Source organism: Puma concolor, chromosome D1 (genome assembly GCF_028749965.1).
Source record: "Puma concolor isolate L17-30 chromosome D1, mPumCon1.1.hap2, whole genome shotgun sequence".
Taxonomy (NCBI): domain Eukaryota; kingdom Metazoa; phylum Chordata; class Mammalia; order Carnivora; family Felidae; genus Puma; species Puma concolor.
This window is the reverse complement of record NC_141676.1, coordinates 24432173-24454017: the sequence shown is the minus strand read 5'-3', so window position 1 is coordinate 24454017 and position 21845 is coordinate 24432173. Positions and strand designations below refer to the sequence as shown.

General features: G+C 35.7%; 1 protein-coding gene and 1 pseudogene across 1 annotated transcript in view; one reads left to right on the top strand and one right to left on the bottom strand.

Moving 5' to 3' along the window:
• The window catches only part of RAG1 (recombination activating 1), a 1204476-nt gene that overhangs the window by 1132029 nt on the left and 50602 nt on the right, over nt 1–21845 (top strand). The gene's annotated exons all lie outside the window — the stretch shown is intronic.
• Nucleotides 3089–3641, bottom strand: LOC147576547 (large ribosomal subunit protein eL21 pseudogene; annotated as a pseudogene).

Sequence of the window (21845 nt, the reverse complement as noted above, 5' to 3'; positions counted from 1 at the left end):
TAAAAAACAGAAAATATGAAAGAAAATTTAATGGAGAGGAGTGATACAGGATTGCCAATATTTGAATGAGTTGTCCTAGCACACATGAAAAATAAATATGGATAGGAAGAAGTATTTAGTTAGTGGAGATCTATTTTCCAGAATAAAGAATGGTGAATAACCCCAGGTTGAAAGAGCTCATAAACTGTAACACAGATTATAGATTAGAGTCTGAGACTCTTCTTACCAACTAACTAGTTAGCATGGCAGCAGTTTCTTGAAAGCTGGCAATAGCTGGAGACTGAGTCAGAAACAAAGATACAGTGAGCAGCAGTGTATTTGTGTTACCTCTCCCTGGCTTTCAGTCTTAACAGGAGTGATGCAAATGGGTCCCAATGGATGCTTGAATGCAGTGAATTGCATCATACGGGAAGGATCCTGATAGAGGGGAACTTGGATCTTTTATAACAGGAGGTAAATATGCCCACCTTTTCCTCCATAGGAAACACTGTATCTGTCCTTCAAGTCTGTCCACTATATAAGCATCCTTGAAAAGATAGTCGGGAACAAAGGACATCTATGTGTGTGGAATTGTGAGATACCTGTAGAGAATTATCTCCTGACATACAAAACATCCAGAGTAAGGATGTCACCTAAAAATAGGCAAGAATTAAATTGTTTTTAGACTTCTCCATAAAAATATTAGATAGTAAGGTAGGAAAATAGGTACTAAAATATTGAAGGACAATTTTTCTGAGCTCAGAATGGTAATATCGGGTGTGCTTGAGTGGCTCAATCAGTTGGGAGTCTGAGTCTTGGTTTTGGCTCAGGTCATGATCTCATGGTTCCTAGACTGAGCCCTGCATTGGGCTCTGCACTGCGAATACAGAGACTGCTTGGGATTCTCTCTCTGTCCCCCTCTCTCCCTCTGTTCCTCCTCTGCTCATGCTCTCTCTCCCTCTTTCTACTTCTCTCTTTTTCTCTCAAAAAAAATAAACATTAAAAAATAGCATATAATTTTTAGGTGACCTTAATGATGTGTAACTGACATAAAATAAAATGCACATAATGTAATTAAATGATTAAATGAGTTTTGACATATATGAACACCCCAGAACAATCTCCACCATTCAGATAATGACAATAATCCATCATTTCCAAAAGTTTTATCCTGGACTTGTTTGCAGTTTTGCAGATCTGTGCTTTGAGTATATTATATCCTTTCTTCTTCTGCTTTCCTTGGGTTTAATTTTCTCTTTCTTTTCTCGTTCATGAAAGTAGAAAGTGAGGTCATTAACTTGAGTCTTTAATTTTTTTCTATTATACATGCTAAGTGCTATAAATTTTCCTTTTAGTACTTCATTAACTAAACTCTGCACATTTGCATATATCTTATTTTCTTTCAGTTCAATATAAATTCTAATTTCCATTTTGATTTCCTCTTTAATCCATGGGTTATGTAGTAGTATATTATTTAGCTTCCATATAATTTTAGTTTTTCCAGATAACATTTTATTACTGATTTATAAGTTCCATTGTTTTCAGAAAACATACTTTATATATTTTGAATCCTTTTATATTTATTAATATTTGTTTAATGTCCCAAGTAAGGTCAATCTTGGGAAATATTTGTGTACCACTGAAAAGAATGTATATTCTGTTATTTTGGGTGAAATGTTTTCTAAATGACAATTGTGTCAGTGTAGGTAGTAGTGTTCAAATCTATATACTCCATGAATTTCTGTTTACTTGCTTTATAAATTATTCCAAGAGTGATATGGAATATTTGAATGTGGGGAATAAGCTTAGGAATTCCCTGGGCTTATACCAGTGGGTTAACAAGGTGTAAAGAAGCACAAAGCCATAGGATGGTCAAACCCGAGTTTGGGTAAACAAGATTAACACACTAGAATAGGGAGGTGCAAAGGCACCAAAAATAGGGAGGTTCAAGAGAGCCCAGACTAGAGAAGGGTGCAGAGCCCCCAGAATAGAGAGGGAAGGGCAAAGGCCCCAAAATATAGAGGGGCACAAAGGCACCAAATACAAAGGTATATAAGGTAAGCAAGATTAGGCTTTCAGGGTGGAAGCAACCCCCAATTTAGTACTATAGCTGAAAGCTGCTTTCACAGGAGGGAAGGACCAAGTTGGGAAAACAGGTAAATTGAGCTATATACCGCTGTGCTGCAGGTGAAGCAGTCCAGAGCGGAGATGATTAACAAAAGAGAAGGTACCTTGTTAACCCTGAGGTTATTCCCCCTATCTGTCTCATCCCCTAGGGTAGCTGAGATAAACAGACATGGTGCCTCCTGCCTGCCGTTAACAACCATCTGCCCATCTACCCAGTGCCAGGATTTTGTTTTATATTGACCCAAACCCCAAACACTGTATATCTTCAAAACCCCCTTTCTCCTAATGTCCCCAAGTTAATGTTCCCAGTTTCTTTGTCTCTTTGTGCATGCCCATCACATTGTAAGCCTTTTGATCTTAAAAAATACTTAACCTTGCTTTAAACTCAAAAATGCTATTTTGGAAGCAAATACGTAATCATAATAGGCAAATCTTTTGTGTGTATTGTATGTAAGTAATATAAACACACAAAAATCTTCAAATATTATTGCTAGAATTTTATTAAATATTTTTGAGCAAACAGGCGTAGTGAACACTTGTTCAGGAGTCTTGACAACCAAGGAAAAATAAGACAATTCATAGTAAGAGTTGAGAAATCATAATATATTATAGTAATAATAATCACAATCAAAAACAATGACTTAACATTGTTAAGTCATTTTTTTTTTTTCATATTTTAACGTTTATTTTTGAGACTCTAGAGAGAACACAAGCAGGGGAGGGCAGAGAGAGAGGGAGAGACAGAATCCAAAGCAGGATCCAGGCTCTGAGCTGTCAGCCCAGAGCCTGACGCGGGGCTCAAACTCATGGACTGCAAGATCATGACCTGACCCAAAGTCGGATGCTTAACTGAGTCATCCAGGTGCCTCAAAACCCACAAAATTTGAATAAAGCCATCCCCCACTGAATTTGGATATAAAGTTTGCTTTAAATACTTCTTTGGGGAAGACAATACCACGCTGCTACTCAATTAAAAGAAACATTTTTACAGTCTTGACGTCTTTTATTTTTTTTACATTTATCACGCCATGAATTCATAGGGAATGGGTTCCAACAGCTCAGGCTCCTTTCCATTGGTTCTCACAAAGTGTGCTTTTCTGGGTGGGGCAGGCCGGCGCTTCAGTTGAACCCAAGTACCTTTCTCCTTGGCTTCCTTCTTTTTCTGATCATTTTCCTTCACACGCTTCAGGAAGCTGTCTCGGCTCTTTGAGTGCTTAATGTGCTCGATATGTACATTAATTCTCTTAGCAAGAATCTTGCCCTTAACTTGTTTGTTTACAACAATGCCAACAGCATGCTGGGTAACATTGTAGACTCTTCCAGTTTTGCCGTGGTAACATTTGTGGGGCATTCCTTTTTGAACAGTGCCCATTCCCTTGATGTCCACAATATCACCTTTCTTGTAGATTCGCATGTATGTTGCCAAAGGAACAACTCCATGTTTTCTAAAAGGCCTAGAGAACATATAGCGAGTACCTCTCCTCTTTCCCTTTGTGTTGGTCATTTTGGCGAATTACTGGAAGATGGCGGTTCCCTGTTAAGTCATTTTAAACACTTACTCTGAATTGTCAAAAAATCACCCATGAGGACCACCTATCATCATTTTACTAATGAGGAAACGAAGGCACTAAGCATCTTAAGTAACCTACTTTTAATGGTAAGACAGGGTGAAAAACAAGCTTCTGGTTGGTTCTGCCAAGGCTATTTTTCTCTAAACAGCTTTATTGCTACATAATTCACATACCAGGATGTGGAATTTTAAGACAATGGCTGAGACTTCAAAAAGATTTGGATTTACAGTGGATGCTTCAAGCTACCCAGCTCTGAGCCTGGGGAAACACATTATTTACTCTTTTATTGGAAACTTTGAAAAAGCATTAATTTAGTTCAAGCTTTCAAGTCTCTCATACGTTGCAGATAAGGAAATTGAGCCCCAAGAAGTGAAGAGACCTGCATAAGAACATACAGCATATTAGTGGCAAAGCAGAACTGTAGGCTTCAAGTTCAATACACCTAAACATACTAATGCTTTAACATGTCTCTTTTTCTGGTTCTCATCCATATTTGCATACAGGTTTTATGTTACTACCATTTTAATATAGACACAACTCAGGAGAATACGTATGGTTTAAAACAGTTTTTCTTCTCTCATGATTCCATTTTTATTATTCTTTACTCTTTCTATCCATTCTTTATACCTAATGAATTTGCTATATTTGCCTGCCTGTGGAGTATTTTTATAAAAGCCCAAGAAACTCAGCAGCCCCTTTTGCTAGGGTTTGTTGAAATCTCTGACTGCATATTTATATTTAAGATGTTTTGTTTTTCCTTTTAAGTAAATTTGTTTTTTTTTTTTTTAGAGCAATGTTAGTTTCACAGCAGATTTGAGCAGAAAGTACACAGAGTGCTTGCTTATGTAGCCCCTGTCCCTAAACAGGCACATCCTTCCCCATTTGTTACAATTGGGAAAGCTACACTGACACATTGTTATCACCCAAAGTTCAGAGTTCACATTAGAATTCACTATTAATATTGTATATGCTATGATTTTGACAAATATATAATGCCATGCATCCACCTTTGTAACATTACACAAAATTTTATATAGAAGCTATTCTTTATGTTAAATAATTGTACTGCATAAAAATCCTTAGTGCTGTACCTTTTTATCCTCCCTCCCTCCTACCAGGGACAGAGAAATGTCTCTAAAATACTATCTTAAAATATTATTGTACAATTTCAATGTTATATTTATGAAAAAACAGTCAAGACACACAATATAAACATAAAACCTGCTTTACAACAGCCTCCTTTGTATATTTGCAGAGATGGTTTTGATCATGGTCATATAAGAAATTAAGAGCAAGGTGCTTCTTGATTTTATGTTCCTTTCCTTTATCATACCAAATTTCACATTTGGTTGGCATAGTGGGGGATATCAAAATGTGATGTTCCTTTTGGAAATGGAATATCCTTTTGGGAATGGAAAGGTCCTGCTATGTGCTTTCATACACAAGAATCGTATGATCGTTGAGAGAGACCTTCTCAACCTTTCATGCCATCACTTCTCTTTAAAGTCTGCTTGAAATAGACACCAGGCTGGATGAAACATGGAAATTCCTATTATCTTATCCCAAGGCGTTGTTTTTTTTTGAGCTCACTGGTTTTCTAGCTGTCTCTTATTTGTTAATGTGTTTTATTTCAGAGCACAGAAACTTTAAAAGCATTTACTTTTCACTATATTGTATAATGGAAATGGAATGACACATTTTAGGAAGTTCTTTGTAATTCAGGCAAGTTTTCAAATTATGACTTTTTTTTCTTAATTATTAGCCTTATATCTTAATTGGGTTATAGTGTCAATAAATGAAAATTCTTCATCTACATTTTTAAAGCTGACACTGGAAAGTAAAATTTCAGTTAGAGAAATTTCAAGTGGCTTTCTTAGTAGAGATAATAACAGGCCTCCCACTCAGTAATTTATTTCTTGAATGCTTAATATAAAAGGTTTTTGAACAGTAATTTTGTCAATGTGCCTTTTTCGGTAAGTGGTGAGGGGCAAACGTATGCTGAAAGTTACATGAGAAGAAGCAAAACTATTTTTTATTTCATCCATGTTAAAATTTCAGTTAATAATTTAAAGACTTTTGAGAGTAATAAGGAATATCATTGGATGCTTTTGAAAAAGAGCTGTAGTTAATGTGTAGGTATTAGCAATAAGGAATAATTGCTAATAGTTACTATTTTGTACAAAATTTTATGTGCCAAACATTTTACATTCATTAATTTATGTTATTGTTATGGAAGCTATAAGGACATGTCTATTTTGTCTCCACTTTCCAGTTAAAGAAACTGAGGTTTGTTAAATTCACACATGGAGCTAACATTAAAGTGTGACTTGGCAGAGAAATATTTCAAAGCATCTATAATAAATATGTTTAAAGAACTAAAGCAAACCGTGTTTAAAAGTGAAGAAAAAGTAGGACAAGTAGAAAGCATTAATAAAAAGTTTTTTAAAGTTTTATTTTTTAAGTAATCTCTACACCCAACATGGGGCTCGAACTCATGAGCAGAAGTCAAGCATCACATGCCCTTCCACCTGATTCAGCCAAGCACCCCAGGAAGTTAGACACTTTAAAAAGAGCAAAGGGGAAACCCTGAAGTTGAAAAATACAATTACTGAAATGAAAACTTCACGAGACACGTTCAACAACAGATTTGAGTTAGTATATGCATCCTTGCTCTTTTATGGTTATTGTTTGCACGATATATTTTTTTCCTATGCTATTACTTTCCACCTATTTGTGCCTTTGAATCTAAAGTATATTCCTTATATTCAGCATGTAGATGGATCTTGGTTTTCATCCAGCCGGACAATAGCTACATTTTCATGAGAGTATCTAGTTCAGTCACACTTAAAGCAATTATTGATTTAGTTGGGTGTATAGTTGCCATTTTGTTATTTTTCTGTTTTTCTTGATATTTTAATGATTTTTGAAAATTGTTTTCTTACTGGTTGTTCTAGTAAATAAAAGATACATCTTAATTATCATACATTATTTCATGTTTTACTATCAACTTAAATTCTATTAAGAACAGGAACTTTGCTCCAGGATAAATTGATTTTCCCCATCCTTTATGTGGTGATTATCATGTATATCACACCTGTCTTAAAACAAAACACTACAGTATTATATTCTTATTTTGTTTCATATATCCTTATGTTTTTTACAGAAATTAAGAGATGAAAAGAGAATATATATTAATGTAGGCTTTAATGGCCACATATTTACAATTTTTTTCACACTTCTTCCTCTAGGATTATGTTAGTTACACTCTGGTATCAATTTCTTTTAACCCGAAGGATTTCCTTTAGTATTACATGTAGAGTATGTACCCAAATAGTGAATTATTTTAGTTTTTATTTTTCTGGGAATTGTTTCATTGGTCTTTAATTGTGAAGTGTAGTTTTATAGATACAGAATATCTTATTGACAAGTTTTCTCTTCCAGTGGTTTGAATATGTCATTCTACGGCCTTCTAGCCCTTATTTCTGTTCAGAAGTAAGTTGTTAATCCTGTTGTTATTTTCTTATACTGATTTGTTTTTTTTTTTATTTCATTACTTTCATGGTTTGTTGTTGTTGTTCTTGACTTTCAGTATTTTGGTTTATGATGAATCTAGGTGGGTATCTCTTTATGTTTACCTTTTTTGGGGTTTTATTGAGCTTTTTAAAGATCTTAGATTAATAGTTGTCATCAAATTTGAGAAGCTTCATTTTTCTTCCCTTTTCTCTGTCACCAACCTAGTCTGCACCCTCTGACAGCAGGGATTCTGACTGTCACAGCAAAACCTATCTGGCAAAGCTACTTTTCTTGCCAAATGAGTGGAAGTATGGGGATTAGGGGCATTCCTGGGCAAGAAGACTGTAGACTCCCATTGTTTTTAACTCAGATTTCTAGCAGTTCTTCTCTAATAAGTGCTTCTCAATTTGTTGTTTTCTTTTGGTTTTCCAGAGCCCTACAATTATTATTTTTGAGACTTCTGTTTTATACTTGTTTAGGGAGAAAAGGATTTACTTACTTCTTCTTGCTGCCATGTCTAGAATGCAGAGACTTTTCTTCTTTTTTGTATTTTAATTCAGCCACTCTCAGAATCCTATATAATTTTCCACATAGCACAACTTTCTCTTATGTTATAACAAGAGTAAAAACCAGATATTCCCTACAATTAAATTTTTCCTGTAGAAGATTATTTACATATTTACATTTTACCTTAAAATCTGCAGAAAAAAATGTGCACCTCCTATTATGTTTCAGTGACTTATTTTTTTTTTAATTTAAAACATTTTTACATATTCTCATATATGGTGAGGTTTATATACACTAAGTTTTGACAATAACAGGATATGTGAATTGACCCTGTTTCTGTACTTTTTTTGCTAACATGCCTGGACTGCTTTCATCACCTACCCTCTGAAAAGCCCTAATTCCTTTTTTTTATGTTTATGTAGTTTAGAGAGAGAGAGAGAGTGAACATGGGTGCACACATGAGTGGGGGAAGGGGCAGAGAGAAAGTACATGGGATCTGAAGCAGGCTCCGTGCTGACCATAGAGAGCCTAATGAAGGGTTCTAACCCACAAACCGTGAAATCATGACCTGAGCCGAAGTCAAGGGCTTAACCAACTGAACCACCCAGGTGCCCCAAAAATCCCTGATTCCTATCCAGGATGACCTAGTTGTCTGACATTTTTTTTTCTCCTTTATCTGGAAGCTGAATAACCCGCATCCACACACTTGCTTAAACTGCCTGTTACCAGGCTGATTCTTGCTGAGAATGGGAAATTGTTGGACCATAAGATTTTTTAAGATAAAAGACCTATGTGAAAAGCCATAATGGACAGCCCAATATAACAAGATTGAAAGAGAAAGGAATCATCACTAATTAGCGAAGGGGATACAAAACCAACTTGAACCATTGATGAGATTTGTGTTCTGGTGGACTCCGCCCATTCAAAGCTGGGAGAAAAGTAGTAAAACCAGTCATTTTCTTTACACCTGACATTCTGAACTCCTTCCCCTTCTTTCTTAGTCACTTCTTATAGATGACTGGCTCTGTGGTGAAGCAAGAGGTCTAAGATAAGTAGTGAAGAGCAGACAATGCATGGAGGTATTTTAGCTGTGCCAGTACAGCTGCAAGGCACACATATCATTTGGTATTTGTCACTGTAAATTAAAAAAAAAAAAATCAAAAATCAAAACAAACCAACAAACCAAAACTAAAAAGGTACACACAGGGCCTCATTATTCTGTGGGGTTATCAAAATACATGCTGCCTGTACTTTGTTAAAGAAAATCATATGCAAAATGTATTGTACCCTTATAAAATGGTTTCTTTCAAACTAAGTACAAAAAAAAATTACAATGCAATTCAGACACTCAGCTAGAAGTAAATATGTATTCTTTACAATCTCAAATGGGCCTACAAGTAGTTAAGGTTCAAATGCAAGTCTGATTTCTTGGCAGAAAATTTGACTTCAGCATCCTTTAACTTTATATTCATGCAAACTTCTATTGGGCAGCTATAAAAATGCTAATAGAGTCTCCTGCATTTTGGTTGAAGGTGTCCTAGACTAAAGTCACTGTTCAGATTTGCTGTCCTTCAAGTGAAAATGAAAATTTTAGGAGAAAAGGCCCCAGGGAGAGTTGATTCTGCTGTGTGGCCAAACCCCTCTTCTACGCTCTGCAGCACAGTCTTTCTCTTCCATCTGCCTCTCCACCCTACAGATCACTTTCTTGGGATCTGAGGAAATTGTGCAGAAAAGTATGGAAATAAAATCTAAATGTGGTCTCCCTGATCTGTCATGCTCTGTAAAGCATTAGAAACACACATAAGTTAATTTCACTCTCATCTGTTTGCATTTTATTTTCTATTTGAATGGCTAGTTGTTACACAGATATTTGAAATACATTAGAAACCCCAGAAGAATACCAATGCTTCTTCTTATTTGATTATAAAAAGACTTTATTCCCAATTTGGAGCAGCTAGGAGAAGGTACATGTTAATAAAATATATTTTTCCTATTTGAGATATAGACAAAATAGTATTCATTAATCTACATTTCCTTTTAAGATGTAATACATTCAAACTAGAATTTTCAGGACACAAAATATTTTTTTATTACTGGTCAACTAAGACTGTTCATCGATTCAAAAGTTTATTTACTGTCTCCTAAGCCATTCAGGAGAATTTAAAGAAATAACAAAATGGCCTCAAAGCCAGTCTGGGACAGTCTAAATACCATATGTATGGTAATCATTCTAATTGATGTGGTTCGAATAACAATAAAACATTTGGTAAGAATTTAATCTCTGTGTCAAAGGGATAAAGAAATTATTTCCTGCTGTCATGAATGAAATAGATTTTATAGAGAGAAGGTCCTTGAAGAATAGGGCAGGATGTTTCCATTAAAGGAAACAGCATTGGCAGTTGCAGAGAGATTGGAGAGTAGTTAACACATCTGAAGATCAATAAGTGTTTTTTGATGGGGAGAGAGTGAAGGATTTAATGTATGAAGTGGAATATTGGGAAAAAAGTCTGGAAAGTTTGGTGTCAGGTCCTATTGCAAAAAGAGAAGAGGATGAAGCATTGAGACGTTGACAATACACAGATACACAGAAGCTTATTTTCCATAATACAAATGAAGTTTTAATATTAAAAAAAATTTTTTTGTTAATGTTTATTTTTTTTTTTCAACGTTTATTTATTTTTGGGACAGAGAGAGACAGAGCATGAACGGGGGAGGGGCAGAGAGAGAGGGAGACACAGAATCGGAAACAGGCTCCAGGCTCCGAGCCATCCGCCCAGAGCCCGACGCGGGGCTCGAACTCCCGGACCGCGAGATCGTGACCTGGCTGAAGTCGGACGCTCAACCGACTGCGCCACCCAGGCGCCCCTGTTAATGTTTATTTTTGAGAGAGAGAAAGAGAGAGAGAGAGGGAGTGGGGGAGGGGCAGAGAGAGAGAGAGACATAGAATCTGAAGCAGGCTCAGGCTCTGAGCTGTCAGCACAGAGCCCCATGTGGGGCTAGAACCCATGAACTGTGAGATCATGACCTGAGACAAAGTCTGGCGCTTAACCGACTGAGCTACCCGAGCACCCCTACAAATGCAGTTTTAGATATGGGTTCCCCAACTATGCTGATACCTGTAAGGTCTAGAAGAGATTTGAGAAATATGTTCACAAAACCCTGTGAGATTTTTGTTAATTTACAGAGGTGCAGTCTTTTGTAATAATTGGTTAAAATTGTAGACTTTCCACTTTGATTTTCCTCTATCTCATTTTCCCTTATGTTTTGTCATGGAGTTGTTGTGGGCATTTTTTTCTTTCTCTTTCTTCCTTCTTTCCTTCCTACCTTCCTTCTTTCCTTCCTTCCTTCCTTCCTTCCTTCCTTCCTTCCTTCCTTCCTTTCTCCCTTTCTCTCTTTCTCTCTCTCTTTCTTTCTTTCTTTCTTTCTTTCTTTCTTTCTTTCTTTCTTAGGAGTTTTAGCCAAATGCTTAGTTTCACCAGACAAGTGTGCTTTAAAGCAGGAGACAGAATATGACATATAACAGGTGCTGGAGCCTTAGGATCCGATAGGGATGTGAAAGATTAAGAGTGGGTGCTCTGCAATTAGGCATATTAATGCTAGGTCAACAACACTCGCATAAAGTTCTGATAAATGATTCAAATGTTACAAAACTGAGCCATAAAGAAAGTCAGAAGCATAGCCAGCCTCTAGGAAGGTGGTATAGGTCTAGTGGCATCTAGATGGCTACAGGGGCCTCATGGCCTCCGTGGTGCACATGCTCCAGCTGGCTGAAGTTGGAGACTTAGTAGTTTGCCTACTAAAGTCAGGATTTTCATGAGAGGTCACAGTTTCAACCACCACCAATGATCTGTATAAAGGGAAATTGAGTTGGGGATGTATTTACTTTAAATTCTATGTGTGCCTATGCGTGTATGTTTATAATTCTATGCTGTCATGTGTGTGTCACTTCCATTACCAATCTATTTCCATTGTTGGGCATAGTAAGATTTGTGAATATGCTGTATACACCTCTGGCCCTGTCAACTGAGTTTTGCCCTCCCTCAGCAAAATTCTTGCAAAAATATACATTAGAAGAAAGAATGAAATCTCTTCTTTTTTAAAAAAATGTTTATTTAACTTTGAGAGAGAGAGAGAGAGAGAGAGAGAGAGCGCACAAGCAGGGGAGAGGCAGACAGAGAGGGACACACAGAATTCAAAGTGGTCTCCGGGCTCTGGGCTGACAGCTCAGTTCAGTTTGATGCAGGGCTCAAACTCACAAACTGTGAGATCATGACCTGAGCCAAAGTTGGATGCTTAACTGAGTGAGCCACTCAGGTGCCCTAAGAATGAAACCTCTTCTTAATCTCTCTATGGAAAATGATATCATAAAATCTTTGTCAAATGAAAAGGCAACCCAAGAATAGTCGATGAATGTTAGAAAATTAGTGCTATAGTGTTGTGTCACTTTATAAATAAATAAATTTATTTATATTTTGTGAAGTTTTATATTTTTAAAGTTTTTTGAATCTGTAATTTATTGTGATTTCATGTTTCTTTTCAAAAACATAATTCACATTCATATCTGATTTTGCATTTGTTCATGTTATGTTCTTTTCCTTAAAGAAGACCCTCAAACGGTATGTTTCAGGTTTCCTAATAATATGTGTGTTTACTCATTTATTAGATTCAGATATTATTGCTAGTTGTTGATGGTTTGGTTGTTTTTGTTTTAAACAGAATAGAACATGATCAGAATTCTTCTTTGTTAAGGTGTACAGTGAATGGGATTGCCACAATAACTACAAGTTAACAGAAAAATTAGGAAATCATTGGCCTTCCAGGCAATCAGTGTTGATGACATAAGCTAGGGTAGGAGTCATGGCAGTGCAATAAAGTCATCAAGTGAGTAATAAATTATTACATTTTAATAGCAATCACAAGTCTTACTGGTAGTATACTGCAATATCTTAGAAAATCTCCCAAACTCACTTTTCTTACTAGAATACATTATTAAAATAGAACAAAAAAGAAGCTTTAAGATTTTAAAATTTATTTTCAATAACCATATTGATTTCCTTATTGTTATAAATTGATTGTTAACATTGCCATGATAAGAACGTTCTATCTCACCAAGGCTAAAATTTAAATAACGTGTTCAATAAATCAGTATCTTCTTGCCTTTATCCACAAAATGACCTTCTGAATAAAATTGTGGTTATTTTAATATAGTAATTTCAAAGTTAAAATTAAAAGATAACTAGGCCATATTGGATTATCAATTTAGTGTGTTAAGAATGTTTATAATATAAGTTTCCTAAATTAATGTTAAAACAACATCTATACTTTTTTGGATTTTGTGGTTTTGAATTAGATATTTTGGCACTTATGAATTCCAAGTGGGAAAAAAAGTATTAGTTTTAACTTTGCTTTTTATATTATACCTATCTTGAAATGATCTTCTGAATATTCACTTTTATTTCTGTATCACTTTGGAAAATAAGAATATATCTCTAATTGAGAAGGATATCTGTATCGATGATTATGAAGTATTAGGAAGTGCTAGAGGGCAATGCATAATAGAATAATTTGCAGTCCTATAAAAATTTTATGGGAAAGCAGGAGAGGGGTCTGGTGGAGTCTCAGGAATATTTGATGACATATTTATTTGAAAGTTATAAATGCAAATTTAGGTTAATCATTTTTGAAATGTATCATATCTAGTTGTTGAGTGTTGTATTAATGATTTCAGGAGGAACTTAGGACAATAAACTTAGCACAAAATCTACAGACAACACTAATCATGCCTGTTCCTATGGAAATGCACCCTGTGACATAACACTAAAAAATGAAAAAAAATTCCAGTGGCCAAGCATATTCTTTCTAACACTAATTATTGGCATATGCACACATGCACACATATTTGTATATATACATACACTCATCACATTAAAAAATTGTAGTTGATTGTGCTTTTTGAAAACTGAATGAAATAATTATATTGTATGTATGTATCTACAGGTAACCTAAAATTATAGGAAGTTAGCCATAATTAAATGGAAGGTCCAGATGTGTTTCATCAACATCGAGGGTTCATCATATCTAATAGTTAAATTTCATTAAATAAGTAAATTTGTTAACTTTAATCACATAGCAGCAAATATGTGAACTAAGCATAAGATGGCACAAATGTCTGTAAAAGAAAAAAGAAACCATGTCATAGTAAGCTGAGTTTAGTAAATGTTTTTTTTTTTTTTTTCAAATGTTGGAAGTCAGAGGATTAAGCAGCAAGAAAAATTAGGCGATTGCTTCATCCAATATCCTTATTTTACAGATGAAGAAGCAGAGGTAAACCCATTTATCCATGGGCACATAGAGTTAATTCATTACTCTGACTCCCAGGGTCTATTTTCTTTCTCTTGCCAGAGATGGCAAATAAATAACACTCATGCCTTTTACTGCCCCTCCCATATCCAATGTAGAAATTCACAGTGTTCTTTTCTACCAAATTCCAGCCTGTAGGTCATTAGCTTTGGAATACTTACCACAGTCCACTTAGCAGTTACTTCCAGTTGCCCATATTTAGCAATCAAGATGAAACCTTTAAAAATGTAGCAGAAAAATCAGTCTCTATATAACAAGTTTTGTTCTAACCTCTTTGTAGTGACTCAACAAACTTTCACTGAACAATGAGTATAATGATTAATCAGTGATCCTATTCATTTCAAATAAGATCCATAAGCATTTCATGTAGACCTCGACATATCTATACAGCCTCCCTAATATCTGATACCAATATCAAACTCAATAGATATTAATTAATTGGTTTATTTTTGTAAACAGACATTTACAGTAATGGAGAAAATAATAATAATATTTGGGAACGTAAGCAATTTTGGTAACTAGTATAACAAATACACTTCTTCAGCTCTGACTTATGGAAGTTTTTAAAGAAAAAACATAGCTGATTTTCAGAGCTAAAGAGAGAAGTCAAATTTGCCTTTGAAGTAATGGTACTTCTGGCCTTCTACAGAGTAATTTTGAAAGATGTTGTGCATTGCCCTTCAAGAGAGCAGAAGGGAAATCAGAGTATGGCTAGGTCAGGCTTATGAAATACATTGCAGTGCTGAAATGAAATATTTGTCTGAGAAATCAAAGAAGCAACGAAAGGCAGGAGGGCATGATTGGCTGCTCACAGGGAAAATGTCTTCTAGTCTTCGGTGTTCTGCTTCAGTTCACCCACAGAATCAGAACAAGACCTTAAGTAGAATTCTCCATGAGTCGATGTATGAACTGCTAAACTGAAAGAAATCTGAATTGAAAGAGAAACTCATCTGAGAGCTTTTACAATATCCCAGGGAAAAGTCATTTCCTTTGTTTGGGCTCCCAGAAAAAGAAAATAAATAACATAAAATCTCTCATTTAGAATCTGCGGGGTTTTGTCATTGTGAAAAAATGAGGCAGGTTGTGCTAACGTGTCATGGGACAAGAGCTCATAAAAGCTTTTAAAAACAAACAAGTGGGGAATGTAGGATTTGAGGATCTATGGTATAAGGACCCAATCCACCAAAAATAAGGTGCTAAGGTGTAAAGACGTAAGGAAAGAAATTAATACCTTCTGTTCTTCTGGTACATCAAGATTCTACTACTTTCAAATTTCATAACAGGTGTAGCAAACCCTCAGTAATAGTCTTCTCCCTTGTTATGGAAAGATTTAATAATGGTGAGTTAATAATGATCATGGACACCATCACAGTAATCATTTACTGTTGTGAGCCCTACTTTATCCACAAAAATCTATGTCTTAGTACATTTTCTGAGTACCTCATTCACCGTTCAACATAGACATGTTAAGTCTTCCAAACTGATTATTGACCAATGTAATTATGAAGTAATTTGCTTTTAGGGTGGATAATTTAATAGTTTATTTATAAAGCCCAACGTTTTTAGATTTTGAAACAGTAACAGAAGTGTCAGTATTCTATTCTGTATGTCAGAATAAATATAGTTAACTGGTGGAATATTTTCCTTTACTGTTCAAAGAGAGAAATTAAAAAAGGGGATTTTTATTTGTACTTAAAAGCAATGCAGAAAATAAAGAAGAAATAACGCACATATTACCTTGTGGACTCAGAGCTAACACTGAAATGCTGTATTTAAAATGTAGACTTGGAAATCTTAGTCAATACAAGAAAATAAGTGAGATCTAAATATTGAGAAAAAGAGGCAGTATTGTTATTATTTAAAGATTTTAAGCTTTTCTGCCAAAAAACATCAAAGGAATAAAATTATATATCATTTAGAATTAAAAGATGATTTAATTAGGATAATCATTCAGAAATTATCAGTTTCCTTTATGATAGCAATAAGCAATTAGAAAAAATAATGTGGAGATACAAAGATCACAGTAAACATAAATACAAAAGTTATAAAAATAACAAACATATCACATAGGATAGCTTTGCCTGTATATATCTGGCTCAAGCTGCTTTACTTACAAAGGACAAATTATTGCTTAAAATAATTGAAAACACTAGAGTTAACATGAACTTCAGATGAAGCTTAATCCAATAGCTTGGTGATATTACCTAACAAATTATTCATGCTTTTCTGTCCTTTGAATTCCGTTATATTATCTTGATCCTAAGACTGAATCCTCTTTTGCCACCAAGATGGATGATAGCAAATTCTCAGACTATATGTTTCCCCATTTCTGTCCAGAAGTGAAGATTAATGTCTTTTTCTCAGCATCCCTAGCAAAGGTCTAATTGTACTAATTTAGACCTATTATCCATTGTAGTAAGCATAATAACGACTTCCCAAAGATGTCTACCTCCTCCTTCCTTAAACCTGTGAATATGTAACATTACAAGGTGAAGAGGAATTAAGGTAGTAGCTGGATGTAGAGTGCTAAGCAGCTGACCTTGAAACAGGATGAGTGTCCTGATTGTCTAGGTGTGCCCAGTATAATCACAAGGGTCCTTAAATGCAGAAGAGGGAGTCAGGAGAGTCAATGTGAGGGTAACACAAGTGTGTAAACGACTCCATTGATTTCTTTAAAGATAGAAGAGGGCCAGGAGTCAAGGAGTGCATTCTTTAGAGGCTCAAAGGCAAGAAAACATTCTCCTCTTGAGCTGTCAGGAAGTAATGCAGCCCTGAGGACACTGGTTTTAACTAAGTGAAACCCATTTATGATCTCCAGAGCTTAAAATAATAAATTGGTGCTGTTTTAAACCACTAAGTTTGTGATAATTATTAAAGTAGTAATAGAAAACTAATATACCCTTGTAGCCACCATTGTGGCAGGGGAGTGAAATGCCCTGACTGGTTAGCTGGTTACATGGTCAATCTCTGGATCTAGGGTTGGTGCTCACTTCTGAACATGAGTAGTCTTGAAAAAAAAAATCAAGGCTGTGGGGCAATTTATTTTATTACATATAATTTAAATTCTTTTGGCCTAAATAGTCAATAGATATGCTTCTGTTAGCTTTGTCTTTATGCTGCACTTAGCTAAATATGATATCCCCTAATGAAGAATACACACTTCAGAGTGATTAGTTAACATTTTTAAAGACTCTAATGGAAGCTCATTCATCAATTCCTGATGCTTCAGTTAAAGTAGTGGATTTTTAAAAAATGGCAACACATGTGAAATGGGTGATACTGTAGATACAGGGGTTGGTGAATTTGCTCTACCCGCACAATATTCCCATAGTTTGTGCAGATTAGCATGCCACCCCATGAGTAGGATTCTAGTCAGCACTGAGTTTAAGGACATATGAATCATTTGTCTTCATCTGCATTAAACTCCGAGTTTAGAATATTATTGTCTCTGAAGCATACTTCTATTATGTATGTGTGTATGTATGCATTTATTTATAAAGTTTATTTATTTTGAGAGAGAGAGAGAGTGTGTGTGAGTATGCAGGGTGGTGGGGGCAGAGAGAGAGGGAATGAGAAAGAATCCCATGCAGGCTCCACACTGTCAGAGTGGAGCCCCATGCGGGGCTTGAACCCATGAACTGTGAGATCGTGACTTGAGCTGAAACAAGAGTCAGATGCTTAACTGAATGAGCCACCCAGCTGCCCCTGAATCATACTTTTAACTCTAAATACAAAGAACAGGAAATTTAATATCAATTTTTAGATTAGGAAATGTGGTTACTTTGATGACTACTTTCAAGTAAGTGTTTGGATATGTGATCTGGTTTAATTTTATTATGAGGTTCTGGGAGAAAAACTGCAGTTTCCACTTAATTCTAACTTTAAGAAGCCACCAATATCTATAGAAAACACAAAGGAAATAAATCCTTATGATTGTAAATGACACAAATGGTGTGGATTAGTGTGTTAGTTTCCCAGAGCTATTATCCCAAGTTACCACAAATTGGGTGGCTTTCAACCATAGAAGTGTATTCTTTTATAGTCTGGAGGCTAGAAGACTAAAATCAAAATGTTGGCAGGGTCGGTTCCTATTAGAAGTCTGAGGGAGATTTGTTCCATAATTTCTCTTCTGGCTTCTGAAGGTTGCAGACACTACTTGGCATTCCTTGGCTTATAGTTGCATCAATTCTATGTCTGCCTCCATCCTCACTTGGCATTCTTCCTTTTGTGTGTCTGCTTCTATGTCTTCACATGACATTCTCTTCTCTGTGTACAAATTTCCTTTGTCTTATTAAGGATGCCACTCATATTGCAAGACAGCCCACTCTACTCCAGTATGCTCTCACCTTAACTAATTACATCTGCAATGTCTCAATTTCCAGATAAAATCATATTCTGAGGTTCCATGAAGGACATGAATTTTGGATGGATGTTGTCCAACACAGTATAATTTGCCCAAAGAGGCAAACCAACCATCTTATATTACAGTCTTAGTTGGTTTGGGCTGCTATAACAAATTACCACAGACTGGGTAGCTCATAAACAATAGAAATTTATTTCTTATTGTTCTAGAGGCTGGGGAAACTAAGATCAGGGTGTCAGCACGGTCATGTTCTGATGAAGGCTCCCTTTGTGGTTCATAGTCTGTGCCTTCTCACCATGTCCTCACATGATGGAAGGGCTAGGGAGCTCTGTGGGGTCTCTTTTATAAGAACACTAACTCCATTCATGAAGTCTTCATTCTCAGGGCCAGTTTACCTTCCAAAGGCCTCCTCAGCTTCTAACACCATCACAGTGGGTGTTGGGATTTCAAAGTGTGAATTGGGAGTGGGGGCGGGAGGGGTGCACAAATAGACCCTATAGCATACACTAAGAAATAGTAATATGTCATCTATATGAAGGAAATGATTAGACTTTAATGAAGAACTTAAATAAAGATACAGAGATTATGCCATTATCCTGGTTAAGAGTATGCAGTATTATAAAGATATTACTTCTTTATAACTCAACTTAATAGAGAATACAATATCAGAATTGAAGGCACAATAGATTATTATTTTTGGAGGGAAAGTAAGGGTAATAGGAGGAAACTTGAAAACAATGAATTATAAAGCTTACTTGGAAGAATGAGTACATAAAAATAGTCAAGAAATTTTGGGGAAAATGTAATAATGAACAGGAACTGACGTTACTATTCATCAAAAATACCTCAAAGCTATAGGAATTAAAGTGTAACACTGCTGTAGGAATAGATAATAGTTTAATGCAATTTAGATTCCAAAAACAGGCACAGGTATTTTTCAACACTCTGAACAATATTATTAAAGATATATCTTGCTATGTAACAAATAATGCCAAAACTGGGTGGCCTGAAAAACAACACATTTTTTTTAAGTTTATTTATTTATTTTGAGTGTGAGAGAGAGCATGCACATGGGAGGGACAGAAAGAAAGGGAGAGAGAGAATCCCAAGCAGGTTTAGCATTGTCAGCACAGAGCCGGACACGGGGCTCAATCCCATGACCATGAGATCGTGACCTCAGCCGAAACCAAGAGTAGGACGCTTAACCAACTGAGCCACCCAGGCACCCCCAAAACAACATATGTTTATATCTCACATTTACTTGGGTTGACTAGACTCAGTTGGGCAGTTCTCACTAGGAATCTGTTATGCAGTTGCAGTCAGATGGAGAATAGGGCTGGAATCCTCAACTAGGCTGGATATCCACAATGGTTTCTTCACCCATGTCTCTGTTATCTCAATTGAGATAGCTGGAGAAACATGGGCGACTAGGTATCTGCCATGTTTACCTTCTTGTGGCTTTCTCATAGCATGGCAGTCTCAGGATCATTGAATATCTGACAGCATATTCCAGGAACTGAAGGTGGACCCTTTAGGCTTCTTATGGCTTATCTTCAAATGCCACACAGTGTTGCCTTTTCTGTGTACAATTAATTCCACATGACTAGCCTAAATTCAATTTAGGAGGAAACCACAGAAGGCCACTGGTACCAGAGGGTATGAATCATTGGAAAACCATCTTTGGAGACCAGTCTAGGTTCAGTCAAGGAAGCAGACCATTATGAAATACTTACAGAATAAACAACTAGGCTTATACAACTATGGAAGGATTGGGGGGAAATAAAGGTATAAGAATAGCAAATAAAGAACTAGGGAAAATTCACTCAGCAAGTCTTCTGAGGTGTTGGCATAGATTAAATAATCCAGAAATTGTGAGGAAATCTTAGAGCTACTTGTGTCCAACAGCTGGAGTGAGATCCCAAAGTAGGGTTGGTAATTATAATTATATTATGGTACACAGGGCAGGTACTAAAAAAGAAAACTTAGAGTTATATGTATGGACATAACATTCTAAAGTGAGAAGATCGCTAACCGAAATGTAAAAGATAAAGCCCTATTATGTAAAATACATAGTATATATGCATAATGTGGTGTGTGCGTGTGTGTGTGTGTTTGAGAAAATGAGTGCATTTCTTTAAGTTTATTTATTTTTGACAGAAAGCACTAGCATACTCTGGAAGGGGCAGAAAGAGGGAGAGAGAATCCCAACCAGGCTCCATGCTTTTAGCACAGAGCCCAATGCAGTGAACTCACAAACTATGAGATTATGACCTGAGCTGAAATCAAGATTCAGGTGCTTAACCAACTGAACCACCCAGGTACCCCAGAAATGAGTGCATTTCTAATAGAAAAAGGACTAGAAGGATGAATGGAAAATATTGGTCTTTTAGCCTTCTCCTTCTTGCCTGCCTCCTTTCTTTTTCCCACATTCCTTTTCTCCCTGACTCTTTCTTTTTTTATTTGTTCAAAAAATTTCTTAAACACCTACTTTGTACAAGTCATTTTTATAGACATTAGAAGGAAGGACAATTGGGTAGGCATGAAACAGGGACTTTTTTTCTGTTTTAGATCTACATCTAGTTTAAGTATTATTAAGAATGTATATTTATATGTATTTACAGTCAGTCAATACATTTCAAGTTAGATATTTTTTAGGTTAGTGTAAGATCTAGTTTTATGATTTTACCCAGTTGCTCTGCAACTATCATATTCCTGAGTATTTTCACATTACAATAACACTTCTCCTTCCTATTATAGCTCATCTCTGTGCCCATCCCCAACCCCAGGCAACAACAAATCTACTTTCTATATCCATAAATTTTCCTTTTCTATAATCTGTATTATTATTAGTGTAATGAGGTCGGACTATTCCATCCATATACATTCTGAATATATGGAAACAATATATACTGTTATATTTTCAATAACTACTAATAATTTTTCTCTGCCAAACCCCACCCATTAGAGAGAGAAAGTAATCACACGTTCAATTTGTTTTAAACATAATCTCAACATACAATTGAAATAGCAATCTATAGAAAATAGAATTTCAGAGTTTCTCATCTGTATAAAATTGTACATTATTTCAGGTATCATTTCTTTTTTTCTAGTTGTAAGTGGTGTATATATGTGTGCATAGGGCAGGAGTATTATGTAAGTTTTTGCATTTGGCTGATGTTGGGGAAGAAAGGAAAGAAAGGGTCCTCACATGCTGCATACTCTCCCTACCTTGGCATTTATCATGATATGTATTGCCCAACCAGATGCTTCTTGCTGTGTCTGTGAGTTGAACAAATTTAACAACTCTGTGGCATTATTGGTGGGGGGAGATTTTTCTGTTGTTCATTGGAGTGAAACAATTGGCATCTCTTGGAAAAGAAGTTAACGTTAGGGTATTTATATAATATTCACTCATGTTACTAGAA